The sequence below is a fragment of the Leucoraja erinacea genome, chromosome 2 (genome assembly GCF_028641065.1).
Source record: "Leucoraja erinacea ecotype New England chromosome 2, Leri_hhj_1, whole genome shotgun sequence".
NCBI classification, from domain to species: domain Eukaryota; kingdom Metazoa; phylum Chordata; class Chondrichthyes; order Rajiformes; family Rajidae; genus Leucoraja; species Leucoraja erinaceus.
The window spans coordinates 54697190-54716353 of record NC_073378.1 but is presented as its reverse complement, the minus strand read 5'-3'; the positions used below and the strand labels follow the sequence as shown (position 1 = coordinate 54716353).

At 42.4% G+C, this 19164-nt stretch overlaps 1 protein-coding gene across 2 annotated transcripts in view; it reads right to left on the bottom strand.

Annotated features, from left to right (window-relative positions):
- The window catches only part of LOC129710200 (contactin-associated protein-like 2), a 1639166-nt gene that overhangs the window by 817913 nt on the left and 802089 nt on the right, over positions 1–19164 (bottom strand). The window lies entirely within an intron of this gene.

The following is a 19164-nucleotide window of genomic DNA, read 5'->3' as shown; positions in this document are numbered from 1 at the left end:
AGTGGAATAGTAAGGGCCCATTAATACAATTACCAACAAATGTAACATTTACAAGGATAATGCAAAGGGAAATTAATTAGAAATTAAAAAAGAAGCAAATTTGAAAGCTGTGAACTAAATTACTACATAACAAAAAGGCAGAATTATTTATAAAAATAAAGAATTTAGTAAAAAAAAGTTCACTGAAGCACTGAAACGAGTGCAAGATGAGATGAAGGAGAGAGAAATAGGTGGAAGGAAATTTGCGATAGTAAAAGAACATGCTCACAGGGTGCTGGGAATTGTAAAATAAATGGCAATATGAAGAGATAAATGACTCCTGTATTAGATCTGTTATCCTGTTGCTAAATAAAGAAAATTCCAATTTCAGGAGCCAAAAAGTTCTTGATATTATTACTGCTCCTCTCGATTGCAAATACTGAAGGATGACTTTGGTTCCTACCAGCTGCCAGATTTGGTTTTCGATTCTCCATCTGGCACTGACAGTACAAACAAGCCAGCACATAGCTTCCCTTTGACTACCAATGAAGAGGAATCACCACTGACTTTGCTAATATAAGGAATTAATGTAATTTTCACCTGCTGTGACTTGCACAGATTCAGCCATTTTTGCAGCAAATAAATACCGACTATAGTTTAAATTTACTGCATTAAGTTCCTGAGCTTAATAAATGTTTAGTTAAACAATGAAAATATTGTCCACAAAAAATTAGTAAAAATGCAGTTTAAAATGAAAATGATTTGAAGCCAATTACAGAATTCTCAAAACATGTTTGAAATGACTTTGCAAAGAATAGATTATTTTCAACTACCGGGACTGACGTGTTGGCAAATGCAGGAGAGGTTATATACTGATCAGAACTTTCAACATTTTCCTAAAACATTCACACAAATACATGATGTATTATAGAACCTTATAGAAACTTACAAAATTCTTATGGGGTTGGACAGGCTAGATGCAGGAAGATTGTTCACGATGTTGTGGAAGTCCAGGACAAGGGGTCACAGTTTAAGGACAAAGGGGAAATCTTTTAGGACCGAGATGAGAAAAACATTTTTCACACAGAGAGTGGTGAATCTCTGGAACTCGCTGCCACAGAAGGTAGTTGAGGCCAGTTCATTGGCTATATTTAAGAGGGAGTTAGATGTGGCCCTTGTGGCTAAAGGAATCAGGGGGTATGGAGAGAAGGCGGGTACAGGATACTGAGTTGAATGATCAGCCATGATCATATTGAATGGCGGTGCAGGCTCGAAGGGCCGAATGGCCTATTCCTGCACCTATTTTCTATGTTTCTATGTATTTTACACAGTGCCTTCAGTATGAGACTGGAGGGTCAGACTAAATCAAACTCTGAAATTGGACGAACCAAGAACCATTGTTACCATTAAATATGTCACCAATCAAGATCAGCAGGGTCAACAGGAGGAACAGAGTGAGGCCACATCATATTCTGCTTAGATATACTACAACCCAATGGCATGGATTGAATTCTCCAATTTCAGGTAACAAACCCGCCCTCCCAACCTTCTCCTTTCCCTGCACCTCACACAGATGGACATCCATTTGTTCCACTATCTCACCCCCTTTCACTTTCCCCCCCATTCCCTTCCACCTACATCCCTCCCTCTGGCCTCACGCTGTCCTCCTCTTCTCTCCTTATCTTGTCCCTTTTTCATCTCTAACCTTTAAGAACCCATCTGCCAATAAAAACCCTCCTGACCTGTATGCACCTTTCAGTTGCCAGGCTTTGTCCCATATCCACCGCTTTTCTAGCTTTTTCCCCACAACTAGAATCAGTCTAAAGAAGGGTCCCAAAGTGAAATATCACATATCCATGTCTTTCAGAAATGCTACCTGATCCGCAGAATTACTCCAGCACTTTTGTAAAGCCAGCATCTGCAGTTCCTTGTTTCTCTTTAAGAATCAACATTAATGGGTACCATCATGGGTAATCCAGAGGCACAAATTTTGCCCCCTCTTTAATGGCAGCGGGTGAATTGGAGTTCAATTTTTTTTTTAATCATTAAAATAGAATAGGTCAAAATATAGAAACAAAGAACTGCAGATGCTGGTTACATTCCCAGTTTAGTTTTCAGTTTAGTTAATTGCCACGTGTACCGAGGTACAGTGAAAAACTTTTGTTGCTTGCTATCCAGTCAGCAGAAAGACAATACATGATTACAATTGTGCAATTACAGTGCATAGATACATAATAAAGGAATAACCTTTAGTGCAAGGTTAAGCCAGAAAAGTCTGATCAAGGATAGTGCGAGAATCACCAATGAGGTAGATAGTCATTCAGCACAACTCTTGGGTTGTGGTAGGATGATTCAGTTGCGTGATAACAGCTGGGATGAAACTGTCCCTAAATCTGGAGGTGTGCATTTACACACTTCTATACCTTTTGCCTGATGGGAGAGGGGAGAAGAGTGCGGCTTGTACTTGATTATGCTGCTGGCCTTGTCGAGGCAGTGTGAGGTATAAATTGAGTCACTAGAAGGGAGTTTGGTTTGTGTGAAATGTCACAAAGTGCTGATGTAACAGCAGGTCAGGCAGCTTCCCTGAAGAACATGAATAGGTAGTCTTCAGGGTCAGGACCCTTGTTCAGAATGATTCGCAAGTGTAAAATGCCGTGAACATGACAACTGCAGTATGTTAGAAAATGCCTTAACTTTTGATTATAGGTGAACTTTCAGAAATGGCAAAATTATCCAGAGGCCAGGACTAGTAGTCCAGAGGGCAGACTTCAAATCCCATTAAGGCAGCAATGAATATTAAATTGAATTCAATTAATAATTTGTGAAAAGGAAACAATTAGTCTTAAGGAGGATTCACTCAAGAACAGTGGGAATGTCATTAGAGAAAAAATAATTTGTTCTCTTGTATTGTTCAGGTCTGGCGTATATATGACAGCAGACCCACTCTATGCAGTTGGCTCTTGTGCTCTCTCACATGGCCTAGGAAATCATTCAGTTGTACAATTACTGTTACATTTCCAAGGGAACGAATAAAATCAGACAGTCGACCTAGAATCCTCTTCAGCACCACGTTGAGGCACAATTACTCCCAGATTAGCCAACGTTACAAAATCCTTCACACAACACCTGATGGCTGGTGGTTAAATGGCTTGAGCTGTGCCACAGCTTAGCTAAGAATCAGCCTGACATAGTTATATTCGCAGAAGTATACTAGCAGACAAAGGGCCGAACCCCTCCATTATAATCCATCAGCAGGAAAGACCCACCAGAGGGGCAGCAGAGTCACATACAGGACATCTGTCTGCTAACACCACAAAATCTCATAGCATTGTCAAACAGGAGCAAATCAACCTTCTCCTTGAAGCTAGTGGAGCTGTTACCTCAAACCTCCTGCCAGCAAGGTTCGATCTTCATCTCCAATGGTGTTTTTGTGGAATTTGTTTGTTCCCCTAGTTAAAAACATAGAAAGAAAAATAGGTGCAGGAGTAGGCCATTCGGCCCTTCGAGTTCCTGGCTGCATTTCCTCCACGGGCTCGTTTTCCACCATGGGGGCTGGTAGGTTAACTGGCCACTGTAAATTACATTTGGTGTGTAGGAGTGTGAAATAATCTGTGGTGTGGGGGTGGCTGATGGGGATTTGAGGATAAAATAATGGGATTGGTGCAGGATCAGTAAAACTGGCTACTAGATGACCTGCACAGATTCAATGTGCTGAAGGTCCTGTTTCAATGTTGTCTAGCTTTTATCACCAAATACCCTCCCTTGAACAACAAACAAGTGCTCCTCCATGTTAAACAACACTTGGGAGAGGCAGTGTAAAGCCCCTGTCCTACTTCCATGTCCTTGGCATGCTAATTACGCAACCTCATGGTTGCGTTGAGGCGCGACGGTCTCGCGAAGGTCGCGCGCGACTTCATTCGCCCACACAGCCGTCGGGAGCGTGTGATGTCATTTGAAGATGGACACAAAATGCAGGAGTAACTCAGCGGGACCGGCAGCATCTCTGGAGAGCAGGAATGGGTGATGTTTCGTGTCGAGACTCTTCTTCAGTCTGAAAGAAGGGTCTTGACCCGAAACGTCACCCATTGCTTCTCTCCAGAGATGCTGCCAGTCCCGCTGACTTACTCCAGCATTTTGTGTCTATCTTCAATTTTCTTGGCCCCGCTCTGAGAGTAGAATTGGGGGCGGATCCGGACCGCAACGGCCGTGAGCCCCAGGTCGAGCTCGGCGTGCACAACTACATACCCCTCTGCGCTTCTCAGTGGGACCGACCCCGCGTGGCCATACGATGCCCGTGCGCCTCAATGCGTCGACGAGGGTTGCGTAATTTGCGTGCCAAGGACACGTAAGTGGGACAGGCCTTTAAGTCACAATGGCATCAAATATGGTGGATTCAAGGTCCATCAACAATAGTCCAGTGGTAAAACAACCAGCGCAACCTTGGATTGGGTCCTGAAATCATTCAGAACGTAGCTGCCAAACAGGTCTGGGATAAATAGTGAGTGAAGCAATGAAAGGACAAATCTGCTTCACTTTGACCTCTCCAATCTCGCTGTGGCAGATCCACAAGAGCAATGGTTGAAGTAGGCACAACATAAGACTTGTGGAGACAATGTCATTCATGCTTGGAAATATGCTAAATCGTGGAATTTCCAATGTAAATGAAAAGACTAAAACTGTATGCAATATACTCCAGGTGTGGTTTTATAACAACCATAGAAATTGCCTTCTTTTGTGCCCTTGGCAACAAAGATAATCACTTAACTGGCTTCCGAATTCTTTTCTGTACCACTATGCTCCATAGCAGGCAACTGGATCTCTCAGTTGAGCAGCATTTGTAAGTTTCCTTCCATTACACCAAACATTTCTATGTATTTCTCCTCACGCAGTAGATAACCTCACATTTTCCAAAATTATAACTCCAATTTTGTGTTCATGTGCTTAATATATTTCCTTTTCTGATCTTTGTGTGTCCTCCTCACAGCTTGCTTTCTTACCCATCCATGTATCATCATAAAATCTCCATGCATAATAGCCTGTCCCTTCATCAAAGTCATTAATACAGATAGTAAAATCAAGTTTATTGTCAGATGCACAAGCAGGGTCAGGTATAGGTGCAATGAAAATCTTGCTTGCAGCAGCATTACAAGCACTTACTCAAACAACATTAAAAACCCCCATAAATAATACATCAATTAAACATAGTCCACCAGATGGTAAAAAGATAAAGACAGTGCAGAAAAAAAACAAGGCATTAGTACAAAATGCAATCAGACAAAGAACAAAGTCCCAGCAATGACCCTTGTTGCAACATAAAGTTGCTGGTCTGTATTAAAAATGACCCAACTATTTGTTTTCTGTTCCTCAGTCTACCATTTATTAGCATTGCATCACCAAAACAAGAAGCAGCAACATGCGTGTAAATTGTTGAAGTAACTCAGCAGAACAGGCAGCATCTTTGGAGGGATGGAATGGATGACATTTCGGGTCTCGACCCAGAAAGGTCTAGACCCAAAATGTCACCCATTCCTTCCCTCCAGAGATTGTGCCTGTCCCGCTGATTTACTCCAGCATTTTGTGTCTATCTTGGGTTTAAACCAGCATCTGCAGTTCCTTCCTACACATGTAAATTGTTGCTGGGTATGTACTTAATTATTTGTTGAATTTAATATTACGTTGGGAACCAACTGGAGAAGATGGATACATGGATAGGTGATGTTTCAGGTTGGGACCTTATCTGGGGAACATGGGTGATGTCGATGCCCGACTGAACATCAGCATGACTGCAATAGGTTTGTTATGCCCCTGTCCCACTTGAGAAACCTGAACGGAAACCTCCGGTGACCTTGCCCGCAACCCAAGGTTTCCATGAGCCGCCAGAGGTTTTTGATTAATCACACTTAAAAAAAAAACTTGTGTCATATTGCTGATCACGTCTCGTGAAGTTCCATTTCCAATAGAACGTCTTGCTAAAGCTAAACAATTTCCTTACCATGCAATGTGTTTCCCAAAGGCTTCTAATTAGGAATCTCCTGTTCATAACTTCATGAACTATGTAATGAAGATCTATTTAGTAAGTGTGTCCACTATAACTACAGTTCTATGGGAGATACAGATACTGACTATGTTTAATAGGAAAATAGTATGCTATTGCCCTTATCTTAGTGTACGTTTTGTACATCTATGTTGAAATTTTACTCTTGCACATCAGAAAATATCACAGAGCCTTTAATAACCAAGGCTCTCTAGCCAATGCCAAATAAACATATTTTCAACTGTAAATCCCACCAGAGACAGGATTACTGCCATTCGGCACTTACATATTTCAAACAGGATTTATAATAAATATTTTTCATTTATCTTTCAATCCCCTTCAGAACCTCAGGGTCACACAAAGCTGTTTACAGCAAATGAAGATTGCTGAAAATGTGCCAGTTTGTTTGGAGACTCGAGAGACCACCAATGCTGGAGTCTGGAGCAAAAGAAACTATCTGCTGAAAGAACTCAGCAGGTCAGGCAGCATCTGTGGAGGGTAATGAGGAATCAACATTTGGATCGAGACTTCATCTGGACAGTGAATTTGTACTCTGAGAGCTCCCATATACAGCAATGAAATGAGAGACCAGTTCACATGTTTTGAAGATGTTGGTCTGTGGATTGACCAGGATAACAGAGAAAACTGAGTTCTTTCCTTTTAAAATGCTACAGACAACTTACAACCACCTGAGAGACCAGGGGGTTTTCATTCAATGACTCGTACAAATACGCCTTTGACAGGATCCCCTAAGCACTATGCTGCACTGAAAACTCAAGAATTTGCTTGAACCATACATTTCAAATCAAGAGGCAAATAAAATATCAATTAATCATAGCTGGCACTTAGAAAAATAGAAGCTATTCATCCATTTAGCTGGGTCTCAATTTAAACTCCAGTTCAGAGATGACAATTTACAGCCAATTTACTCCTCAAAACATTATCCAGTCACCCTTCAGTTAATCATTCATTAATTTGAGCGCTATATGATATTAGATTAACTATTCAAAATCTGGAACGGTATTGATTTAGAAAGTAAGAAAACGTCTTCATCATCAGAGGAGGAAGAGATTAGAGGGCAAAGGTTCATACCAATTAGAAAAAGATGCAGGATTTATAATACATTCTTCTTACTACATTTCTTCCCACTCTGTTTCCTGTAAGGACTCCATCCCCTACTCCCAATTCCTCCGTCTACGCTGCGCACCCAGGATAAGTTATTCTACACCAGGGCATCGGAGATGTCCTTATTCTTCATGGAACAGGGGTTCCCCTCTTCTACTATAGATGAGGCTCTCACCAGGGTCTCTTCTGTACTCCATGACTCTGCTCTCACTCCCCACCCCCCCCCCCCCTCGTAATAAGGGCAGAGTCCCCCTTATCCTCACCTTCCACCATACCAGCCGTCACATACAACATAATCCTCCGACATTTTCGCCACCTCCAACGTGATCCCACCACATGCCACATCTTCCCATCTCCTCCCCTGTCTGCTTTCCACAGAGACCGCTCCCTCTGTAACTCCCTGGTCAATTCATCCTTTCCCACCCGAACCACCCCCTCTCTGGGCATTTTCCCTTGCATCCGCAGGAAATGCTACACTTGTCGCTTTACATCCCCCCTTGACTCCATTCAAGGACCCAAGCAATCTTTCCAGGTGTGGCAGAGGTTCACCTGCTCCTTCTCCAACTTCATCCATTGCATCCGCTGCTGTAGATGTCAGCTGCTCTACATCGGTGAGACCAAGCGTAGGCTTGGCGATCGCTTCGCAAACATCTCCGCTCAGTTCGCAATAACCAACCTGATCTCCCAGTGGCTCAGCACTTCAACTCCTCCTCCCATTTCGAATCCGACCTGTGTGTCCTGGGCCACTTCCATGGCCAGAGTGAGGACCATCTTGACCCGAAACATTGCCTATTTCTTTCGCTCCCTAGATGCTGCCTCACCCGCTGAGTTTCTCCAGCATTTTTGTCGACCCAGGATTTATAATAAAGATTTTATGTGAGCTGATACCACTCACACCCAGCCAGTCGGTCCATACAGAGGCTCTTGATAGCCGATGCATACAAGCCAGTGAGCGAATTTCCATGATTACACAATACAGCACGCAAAAAAAAGGACATGATACAATTCAAACCTTCTATTCTGTCCCCAAACTAGTCATTGAATCCAGGAAAATCCCTGGTCCAATTATATTTAATCTCTGGCCCTGTCAGGTGGTGCCGCTATTTCAGTCTCATTCATTTGAATGGGCTGCCAACTTTAATAAAGAGGGGGATCTTTGTAGTTAACCTCATCTACTGCACCCAATGTTTCTAACCTCATCTATTGCTTCCAGTGTTCCTGATGTGGGCTCCTGTACATCGGCAAGACCGCAGGCTTGGCAATGTTTCTCCGGGCACTAACGTTCAGTCCGCTAGGTCTCCAGGTTACAAACCATTTCAGTGCCCAACCCAACTATGCAGGAGGAATGCTTAAACCACATGGGATCTGGTCCAGTGAGATGTGATGGCAGCTTGCCTCTTCACAAGGCCAGGGTCAATTTCCTGGAGGGTAGGTTTGAAATTAAAGGCAAATTATTGAACTGGTTGGCGGCAGAATAGGAATAAAGGTATTAGAAGTATGTGACTCATGGTATCTCACAAGACATACTACTTATTAATGACATTGATTACATATAAGTAGTGCCAGGATTTTGCCATAAATGCCATGTGCCTTTTCATGCCTTTTTGTTGCCTTTTTTGCTAAAAGGTTATGCAATTTTCTCTAGTTGTACCATGATTACAATGACGTTTTCCATGTTAACACATTGATATTAATGTTATTATTAACGTGTTAACATAGTATAACTTAGAAGAAAATTACCACCACCAGGGCAAAACCTTCAGCGCCACCATCGGTCGTTCATTCATTCGTGCCACTGCCCGCTGGTTCAATCTTCTCTAAGATCTATTTAAGAAAGAACTGCAGATGCTGGAAAAGTCGAAGGTGGTCAAAAAATGCTGGAGAAACCCAGTGGGTGAGGCAGCATCAATGGAGAGAAGGAAAAGGCGACATTTCAGCTCAAGGCCCTTCTTCAGACTGATGTGGGGGCGGGGCGGGAAAAAGAAAGGAAGAGGCGGAGACAGTAGGTCTAGAAGGAGAGCTGGGAAGGGGGGGGGGGGGGTGGGGAGAGAGAGAAGACAAGGGCTATATAAAATTAGAGAAGTCAATGTTGATACCGCTCGGGTGTAGACTTTTCAAGCAAAATACCCAAGCTTGTCTCCTCACTACATTTACTGCTGGCACCAGTCACAAATCTGGTGTTTTCGAGTGATCTGTGCAAGGCATTCATTGATGCTAGAATTCCACTGTGGAAATTGGAAAACAAATCTCTCAGAGTTTTTTTAGAGAGATACACAGAAAAACATTTACCAAGCGAGTCATCATTACGGAAAAATTATGTTGACAGCAACTTCAACATTGATGTGCAGAAAATTAGAGATGAAGTTGCATGCAACAAAATATGGATCTAAATAGATGCTGGGGGGAATTATGTTGTCAATGTGGTCATCGGTACACTGGAGGCAAGTCAACCATCAAAGGAGTATTTGTTGACACCGGAAGTATTGGAGGTCAAACAGCTCAACTATTGCTCAGTTGTTTATATCTTCACTTTCTGTACTTTGGCTAGAAAGTACAAAGCACGAGAATGTTCTTCTGTTTGTGACAAAGTTTCCTTCCCCAAAATGTTGCATTTGACATACTTAGCTCAAGGACTTCATAGAATTGCCAAGCACATACGTAGCTTGTTTCAACATGTCAGTCGCCTAGTTTCCAATGTCAAGATAATCTTTCCCAAAGCACCGTCACATGAGCAGTTGTTCAAGGAAATGGCACCCGAGATTCTGCCACCTCCTCAGCCCGTTTTGACTAGGTGGGGTACATGGCTCTCTGTTGTACTTTACTATGCTGCAAATTTTGCAAAGATAAAATAAATCCTTAACTGTTTTGAAGAAGTAGAATCTGCTGCAGTCAGGATCGTCAGTGAAATCATGCAGAAAAAGTTCCTCCACCGCGATCTAGTGTTTATTGCTTCCAATTTTGCAAACTTCCTATAAGCTATCACTTCCCTTGAGAAACGTGGCGAAACATTAGTGCATAACTTACAGCTTTTCAACAAAGTAACTGACGATATTCATAAAGTTCCTGGCGATATAGGTAAAGACATACAAGGAAAATGTGAGAGTGATTTTAGCTAACAAAGATCTTGAAGAAATAGAAAACATAGCTAAAGTTCTCAAAGGTAATTATAATGCACAAGGTATAGAGTCTGTAGCTTGTTTCGGGCATGCACCAGTGAACTCAGGTGAGGTAAAAAGGAGTTTTTAACAACTGAAGCATATTCTGTCTGATAGACAGCATAGTTTAACACCAGATAATTTGAACAAAAATGCTAGTAATTATGTGCAACCAGGCAACTTTGGTTATTTAATGCAGTATACCTTTATATTATCATTTTTTACCATGTCTTGGTGGTGGAAATACATGCTTTGTTATGCCTTATTTGTCAATAAATGCCTTTTTTGTGCCTTTTTTGTAATTCTATTATGCCTTTTTGCCTGCCTATTTAAGAGTTTTTTAGTGCCTAAACATCCTGGCTCTACATATCAGTAACTATGCTCCACAGATTGGTGGGATGTTAAATAACAGATATAAACACAAATCATTTGTGGATCAATTAAATCTGCATGTGAAACTGTGACAGTTTTCAGCCAAGGATTTCAACTAAAAGAAATTGGAGTTTGTACGTTCTGCCTGTGACTGCGTGGGTTTCTCCGGGTGGTATCCGCTCACATTCCAAAATGTACAAGTTTGTAGGCTAATTGGCTTCTGTAAATTATCCCTGGTGTGTAGGATCGAACTAGTGAACGGGTGATCATTCCTCAGCGAGGACTCGGTGGGCCAATTGGTTAGAAAACTGGGAAGGGGGAGGGATGAGAGCAAGTGTTACTTGAAGTTAGAGAAGTCAATATTCATACGACTGGGTTTTCAGCTGCCCCAGCAAAATATGAGGTGCTGTTCCTCCGATTTGCACTGGGCCTCGCTCTGACAATGGAGGATGCCCAGGACAGAAAGGTTAGTGTGGGAGTGGGAGGGGGAGTTAAAGCGTTTAGCAACTGGAAGATCAGGTAGGTTTAGGCAAACTGAGCGGAGCTGCTCAGGGAACCGATCGCTGAACCTGCGCTTGGTCTCGCCAATATATAGAAGCCCACACCTGGAACAGTGGATACAGTAGATGAGGTTGGAGGAGGTGCAAGTGAAGCTCTGCCTCATCTGAAAAGACTGTTGGGGTCCTTGGGAGGAGTCAAGGGGGGAGGTATAGGGACATGTATTGCATCTCCTGCAGTTACGGAGATGCAGTACTGGCGGTGGGAAGGGACGAGTTCCCAGTTCCCCGACACGTCTGACTGTCCAAAGGAGTACATTGTATCTCTGTCTGCTTTGTTGTCACTTTCTCCTGGCTAACAATGGTCTATTTTACATTTGCCTTGATCTGCAACTCTTTGATCTTTTATACTTCCTTATCTCTGTAACTCCCTCTACCCTGACACTTAGTCCGAAAAAGGCTCGACCAAAAATGTCTATCCAGAGATGCTGCCTGTCCCGTTGAGTTACTCCAGCATTTTGTGTCTATCCTTGGTGTAAACCAGCATCTGCAGTTCTGACCTCTTGTGGTTTCTCTCCAAAAAAATCTAATTTCATTTTAAATAAATCTATTGTTGGAGACAGTGAGACAGAGCGATGCCACATGCAAACTATAGTAGCAGCACCTCATATTCGCGTTTAGCTTATAACCCAACTAGTATGGACAGTGAATTCTTCAATTTTAAGGAACAGCCACTTCCCCCTCTCCTTCATGTCTACACATTTCCCCTACTATCCCACTGCTATTTTCTCTCCCTATCATCTCTCCCATCACTGCCCCTTCCACCTACAGTACATCCCTCCCTGTGTTTCCACCTGTCAATTGCCTGGCTTTGTCCCGACCTCATCTCTTTTCCAGCTTGTTCTCCCCTACAACAATCAGTCTGAAGAAAGGTCTGGACCCAAACGTCGCCTATGTCCTCCAGTGATGCTGCCTGCCCCACTTAGTTACTCCAGCAAAAAGTGACTCTACTATTGAAATCTCTGCTTTCCTTCCTAATAAATGTTTATAAACAATATCATTACTTGCATGATGCGTTAATAATTGTTTAATTTGTTCTTGGCAAATTGCACTTTCCAATATTTGATCATACATTATATTACACAATACCTTCTCCAGGCAGATTAATATTTCATGTACTTCATCAGTATTCTTCTTCCTTTCTAGTTTATCTGTTGACAATAAAGACTGCTTAGCCTTTCATAAGGAAAAACACAATGTTTTTTTTTAATCAGTGTTAGATGATGCTCAACATATCTGTTGACGTGAAATTTGCTGATAGGGAATACAAGCTCTTCACGTCAGTAAATTCTGCAATCTTACAAACTGACTCACTTAATGTCTGGGCAGTCCTTTCTGGAATGTGCTCACCGCAGAGACAAAAGATTAAATCATCAGTAGTTAAAGACCAATCTTTTCAGTCAATGAACAAAAGCTATACCCCAGGGAAGAGTAAGCTAAACTCAACATTTTTTAAAACATAAAAATGCCTCTTACAATGTTTGCAAGATCCACTGTGTTTGTGCATTTAAGCATGCAAGACAATGTGATCAGTCACCTCAAAAATGATATGGGAAATCCTTTCATTCAGCATTTAAAAAAATAAATGCCATTTGTGTTTAATTTAAGATATGCCGAAAAGCAGATTTCCCAAATGGAAACATCAGCTAATTGACTCACAACGGATGGCACAGTGCCACTGGTTGAATAATTTTGATTGAATTTCTCAGGAAAAAAAAAAATGGCAAATTCTAAAAACATTTTCAATTGTCATTGACATTTAGATAAAACCTGTTAGATCGCAGATACTTCCCTTCATCTGAAGTGTATGAATTGTTGGCAAATGTCCCCACTGCCCTCTGAGGCTCACCACCATTGTCGAATGATTGGTTATTTTTCTTGGATTTGGTCTGAATGCTTGAGCAGGGAGGTTTTGGGTCAATATAATTTGCTCATAAGGCAAAGTTCGAAAAGAAATAAGGGGCAGTGCAGTGGCGCAGCGGTAGAGCCGCTGCCTAAGAATAGTGCTAGCAACCCGGGTGCGACTCAGACCCAGGGTGCTGTTTGTGCAGAGCTTGCACGTGCTCCAATTTCTCCCACATTCCAAATATGTGCAGGTTTGTAGGTTAATGGTCTTCTGTAAATTGCCCCTGATCTAGGATGCGAAAGTGGGATAAGATACAACTAGTGTACGTGTGATTGTTGGTCAGTGTGGACTCAGTGGGCCGAAGGGCCTGTTTCCATGCTGTATCTCTAAAGTAAACTAAAATGGAAAGTGATACAATTGGACAAATGATAACTGGGTAAATAATTTATCGTTTCATAACAATAAGTGTTATGCAGTTTAATAGATTATCCATGTTGTTAAAACTATGGAGACACAAGGAACTGCAGTTGCTGGTTTATTTTTGTTAAAAGGCACAAAGTGCGGAAGTAACTCAGCGGGTCAATTTTGGTTGGAACCCAATCTGAAGAAGGGTCCCGCCGCAAAAAAACACCGATCTATGTTCTCAAAAGATGCTGCCTGACCTGCTGAGTTATTCGAGCACATTGCGTCTCTATTTGTCAAGACTAAGGTTAAAACTGTAATCCCGATATCCCAACCTGGTCCTTGTACTTTTTTTATCTGCACTTTCTCTGAAGCCATTACATTATGTTCTGCACTGTGAATGTTTTGATTTGGCTGGATAGCATGTAAACCAATGTTTCTATCTTGGTAGACATCAACAGTAAAAGCTCTGTCCCATGGTACGAGTTCATTCCAAGAGCTCTCCCGAGTTTGCCATGGTTCGAACTCGGAGATTTACGGTCATTACCGTATATCTCCGAGTACTCGGGGCTCTCGTGGACAATTTTCAACATGTTGAAAAATCTTCAAGAGTCTTCCCGTGCTTACCTGCCATTAGCGAGTCTGCCCAAGTACCTGCCATTAGCGTTACGAGCCGCTAAGAGATGTCCCCGACCTCCGACATACCCGCTACGTTCATTCTAGGTCCCTACCTGGTCGGTGAGGCAGCTTTCTCTCCGGGCTGCCCCGTCGACCCTTCCTTGTGGTCTACCAGCGGGCGTGGAGCGCCGTTTCCTGGCAGGGACCGCCCAGCACCCCGGCTTCGTTGGCGGCACAGCGCTGGAGCGCTATCGCTGAGCGGAGCGGGCGATGCCTTGCCTGGGTCCCCGCGCTGGATCGACCCACTGGAGCTCCGGTGAGCTGTGACCGCCGAGATCAACACCTCCGGGCTGCGGGTCTGCGGAGCGGAGCGGGCGGCGCCGACTTCAACATCGGGAGCCTGGGAGCTCAAAACCGGCGCGGCCTTGTCGGCTTCCGAAGCCGCAGTCCCCAGCTAGGAAGTGGGCGTTCCAGGTGGCCCAGCCGCTGAAAGGACTCTCTCGACGGCAGGGCAACACCACCCAGCCAGAACGGCCAGGAACATCGGGCCTCCATAGAGACAATAGCGGAGGCCTCAATAGGCCTGACTTTGGGTGAACTGGGGATGGGGACTGGACATTGTGCCTTCCCCCACAGTGGTAACCATTGTGGGGGGATGATTTTTTCCTGTGTGTAAGTTAATTTGTTAGTCTGTGTCCAAGATGGCTGTCGGAAGGGAGAGTGGACGCTGACACGCTTTAGCTGCCGCTGCTCTCTCTTCACATTGTGTTTTTTGATTTTTTGTCTTTGGAGCGATTTCTGTCTTTAATTTGTGTATTGGAGATGTCCTTATTATTTATTTTACTCCGACTATATGTTTTTTCTCTTCTGTTAATTTTTTGTAAGGTGTCCTTGAGACTTTGAAAGGCGCCCGAAAATAAAATTTATTATTATTATTATTATTCTCTGTGCTTACCACAAGTTTTTTTTTTTTAAACTCGGGAGAGATCCTGGAATTAACTCGTACAGTGGGACATGGCTTTAATAAACCAATGCCAGTACCAATCATTGAGAAACACAAATTAATATTTTAAGTCAATATCTTTTCATCTGAATCTCTAAAGCACAGATAATTTTGCCACCAAGACAAAAATAACTATGTCAACGATGTCAACAATGGTTCATAGAAAATTAATGAGAATAGAAATATGAATGTGAAAGGTTTAGAGGGAAATGGTCCAAATGCGCGTAAATGAGACTTGCCCAGAATGCCAACTTGGTCAACATGGACAGGGTGGGCTGAAGGGTCTGTTTTCATGTAGTATAGCTCCAAGGCTCTGATTTTTAAAAAATAATTAAACCCTAAATTCTAACTAATTAGTTAAGTGAATGCTGCGGCCTTCTCCAGATTACACTTTCAATACTGTGCCATATCGTTTGGGTAATAGTTTACACATTTTCACAACAGTATGAAATCCTATATTTTTACCAATTCTTCACATTGATATAATTTCCTGAGAACTTCTGAAAAGGTATTTTAATCTAGTGTCTTCTATTTACAATATAATCCGTTAAAATTGGCCAATTGACAGAAGAAGAAACTGTAATTTCCAAATGACCAATGAACCTGTTTCAGTATTCAGTAAGGTCACATTGCAACACTCTACTGCCTTTCTAAAAATTTCCCTTGACACACTTTTTGAGATCAAAAATACTTAGGTCATCACTAGGGAGAAGATGTGTCTTAAATTTCAGTGGATGTCCTCCCCACCAACCACTGTAATATTAGCAAATCAACATGAGGATCTGGCCCCTAACCTGATTGCTTCTGTAAGCCTTTTGTTTTTCATGAGCACAGCTTATAAAGTGCCAAGAGTAACAACTGAGCAGGTTTGCAAACTGCGTATGTGAACTGACAGAAAAATCCTGCATTGATACAGTTCCCCTTCATTACAATAAATGAAGATAATAATTCATAATTCCATGTAACAAAAGGAAAAGCTCTGCACTTCTCTCCAGGGGATCAGTGCCACACTATTTTTTTGAAAATGAGATTGACTTTCCTCCTGTGGATAACAGATATGTTCTGAACAAGTAATGGTTTCTTTCTCCCTGGGATATCCAGGTAGATTGAAATTCTTAAATGATAAAGTTCGAATGCACAAAAGAAACATCTCGCTTGGTTTACAATTCCTTTGGTGCAGTATGGCAAAAATTTGTTTCATACAACTTGTATCATTCCTTGCAGGAATGAATAGAAAGTAATTGAGTAAGTTTACCGAGTTCCACTTGACTTCGTCACTGGAAAAATCAAGCATTAGTCACACGCTTGAGGGTTCACTTTCTGACTTTTGTACAATTTGTTCACCATCTAAATTTCTTTCATGAAATATTTACATCAGTCGAGAAGTTGTCAAAAATGGCAGTAGTAATATCAGTTACAGCTTTCCTTGTAGTTGATGTATCCTCCAATTGATTTCACATTAATTTTACAAATAATAAATTGATGTCATTTACTTATATTAATCCCTAAATTGTCCGGATATTCATTCCATTCCATTCTGCTTCCACATTTCAGTTCAATTTCAGATGGAAGGCTAAAACCACATCATCTACTATACAGCATGTTTTGCACAACGAACCAAGATTATTTTCTAAGTCTAAGACTGTAAACCATTCTGCATCATAGAAGTGAATTATGCTGGAGATGCAAGTATGTCCTTTGTGGGTTTTTGTCTAGTTTTGTGCATCTCATACCTTGGGGATTGGCCGTAATTCCCTCTAGTATTTAAACAATCCTCTGCTTTCCAAGATACCGATCAAGATTAATTATCTTGATAATTAAACTACAAAGTTTAATTATCTCCAGAGATGCTGCCTGACCCGCTGAGTTACTTCAGCACTTTGTGCCTATCTATAGCTTAATTGTCACCTCTTATTTATATTCCACTGTTTGCCAATCAATAGGATAAAGTGCCTGATTTGCGTTTTTGATGCTACTTTGTGCAAGAAACATGGAGCCTGGTAAATCCCCTTTGCCTTCATTTTCAGCTGTTTGAGTAACATTCATAGAGCCTAAGTATAATGTATTTCAAACCTTACATGTAACACCACACTTATTTTCAGTAATTGACTATTGTCAGCTCATACAGTTCAAGCTCCATGTGAAGTACTTTGAACATAATCTATGCAGACTGCCAGTCAGGAGGTACTGCACTGTAGGATGTGTCATTACTTTTGGACAGGGGTGGAAATCGCTATGAAAACATGAGGGGATACAATTTCTTGGTGACCGCGCGCGCACACCGACACACACGCACAAAGATTTGGAGGCTTCAGTGGGCCCTGTGAATGGTAAATTAGGGAGCTTACCTGGTTGGTGACCAACTCCGAACTCCAGCAACAGCAGCTTCTTTCGCCCCGAATCGTGGGGCTTGAATCGGCCCGTTCGCGGGGTCTTTCATCGCCTGGTGTGGCTTAAAATTGGCTTCAACATTGGGAGCCTCGATTGCCTCAACCGCCTCGACGCAGAAATTTGACCGCGGGGCGATGGAAGATCCCACGACCGATTTTAAGTCGCGCCGGGCGATGAAAGGCCCCGCAAACAAGCTGATTCAAGCTCCGTTCTATGATCTTTGTTCCACCAGGATGTCTCCCTCCTCCAATCACCACACTCTATCCACAGTCTCATCCCCCCCCATTGCCTGCTGACCGACATCTCTTTCATCCAATCGGCGCCCTCGATCATCAGTCCCACCCCCACTGTCTCGTGGAAAGCAGAGATTTTTTTTCCACCAAATTTCAAAATCCAGATTACAAAACATGAGGGGGATTGTCCCACACCTCTCAAAACATGGAGGGGACGTGTGTGTCCCCCCCCCCCCCTTCCCCCCGGGATTTCCGCCCATGCTTTTGGATGAGGCATTGAACCAAAGTCTTGTGTATGCTCTTGGGTTCAAAAGATTACATGGCTTTCCTCAGAGAAGACCAGATTAGCATGTTTATAAACAGGGCTTCTGGCACTTGTGAAATAAAGCATGGTTGCAGAACACCAGAAAGGCCAAAGTCTTATCTCCATTTGGAAATGTATTAGTTGGAAAACTACTCTGATTAATTCCAATATTCTTCAGCTTCCTTCCATATCTTTCATTTGTGGGGATATTAATATTTAACTAGACTATAGATTTCATCAACTGGGAACTAATTTCAAGGAGTTTCAGAGCCCAACAGTGCATACTGGATTAAAAGACTCAGTTGATCCCTGAAGCTCCCACGGTTATTAAATATTTTTCTGTCAGTGTTAATTTACCTCCTCACATCCTCTGGGTCACAGCCAGCTCCTAACATTAAAAGAGACATGTCTTTGAAATGTTCTCCTATTTAAAGTACGTCACAAGTTCTGTTTTACTTGATTTTTGAAATCTATTTTCATGCAATTTTAGGGAGAATTTTCCATTTCCTGAATGTCAGGCAGAAAAATGTAAAGTTTAAGAACTTCCAAATGAAGCCACTGTGAAATCATCAAACAAATAATTTTTTGTGTAATGTTAATACTCACAGTTTAACATTTTGAAACTATTACTGAACCATCTAATCCTGCACAAAACAATGACTTTAACAATGGCCACGTCTCTATGCACAATGCCACAGAGATTGTCCAGCCTCAAAAGAAGCCAGTATATATTTATATTATGGTACTAGACAGAAAGAGACAGAGAGAGGGAGGGCAGAGAGAGGGAGGGCAGAGAGAGGGAGGGCAGAGGGAGGGAGGGCAGAGAGAGGGAGGGCAGAGAGAGGGAGGGCAGAGAGAGTGGACCCGACCCGAGGACCTGACTCGACCCGAGGACCCGACAGAGTCTTGAATAACGGGGGGGGCAGAGAGAGGGGGACATGGACTCGGCGGCGGGGCGTGCCCGACTTGCTCGTCACTCGCAGCATGAGGAAGAAGGGCACGCAGACCCAATGTAATGACATCAGCGAAAGACAGTCGTTTTTAAATTCAAAGTTTTGTCAGATTTTTTAACATTTTCAGTAATAACTCGAAAAATAAAGCATAACATTTTCAGATAAGGCAATTTCAGACTCCACGAGAAAAAT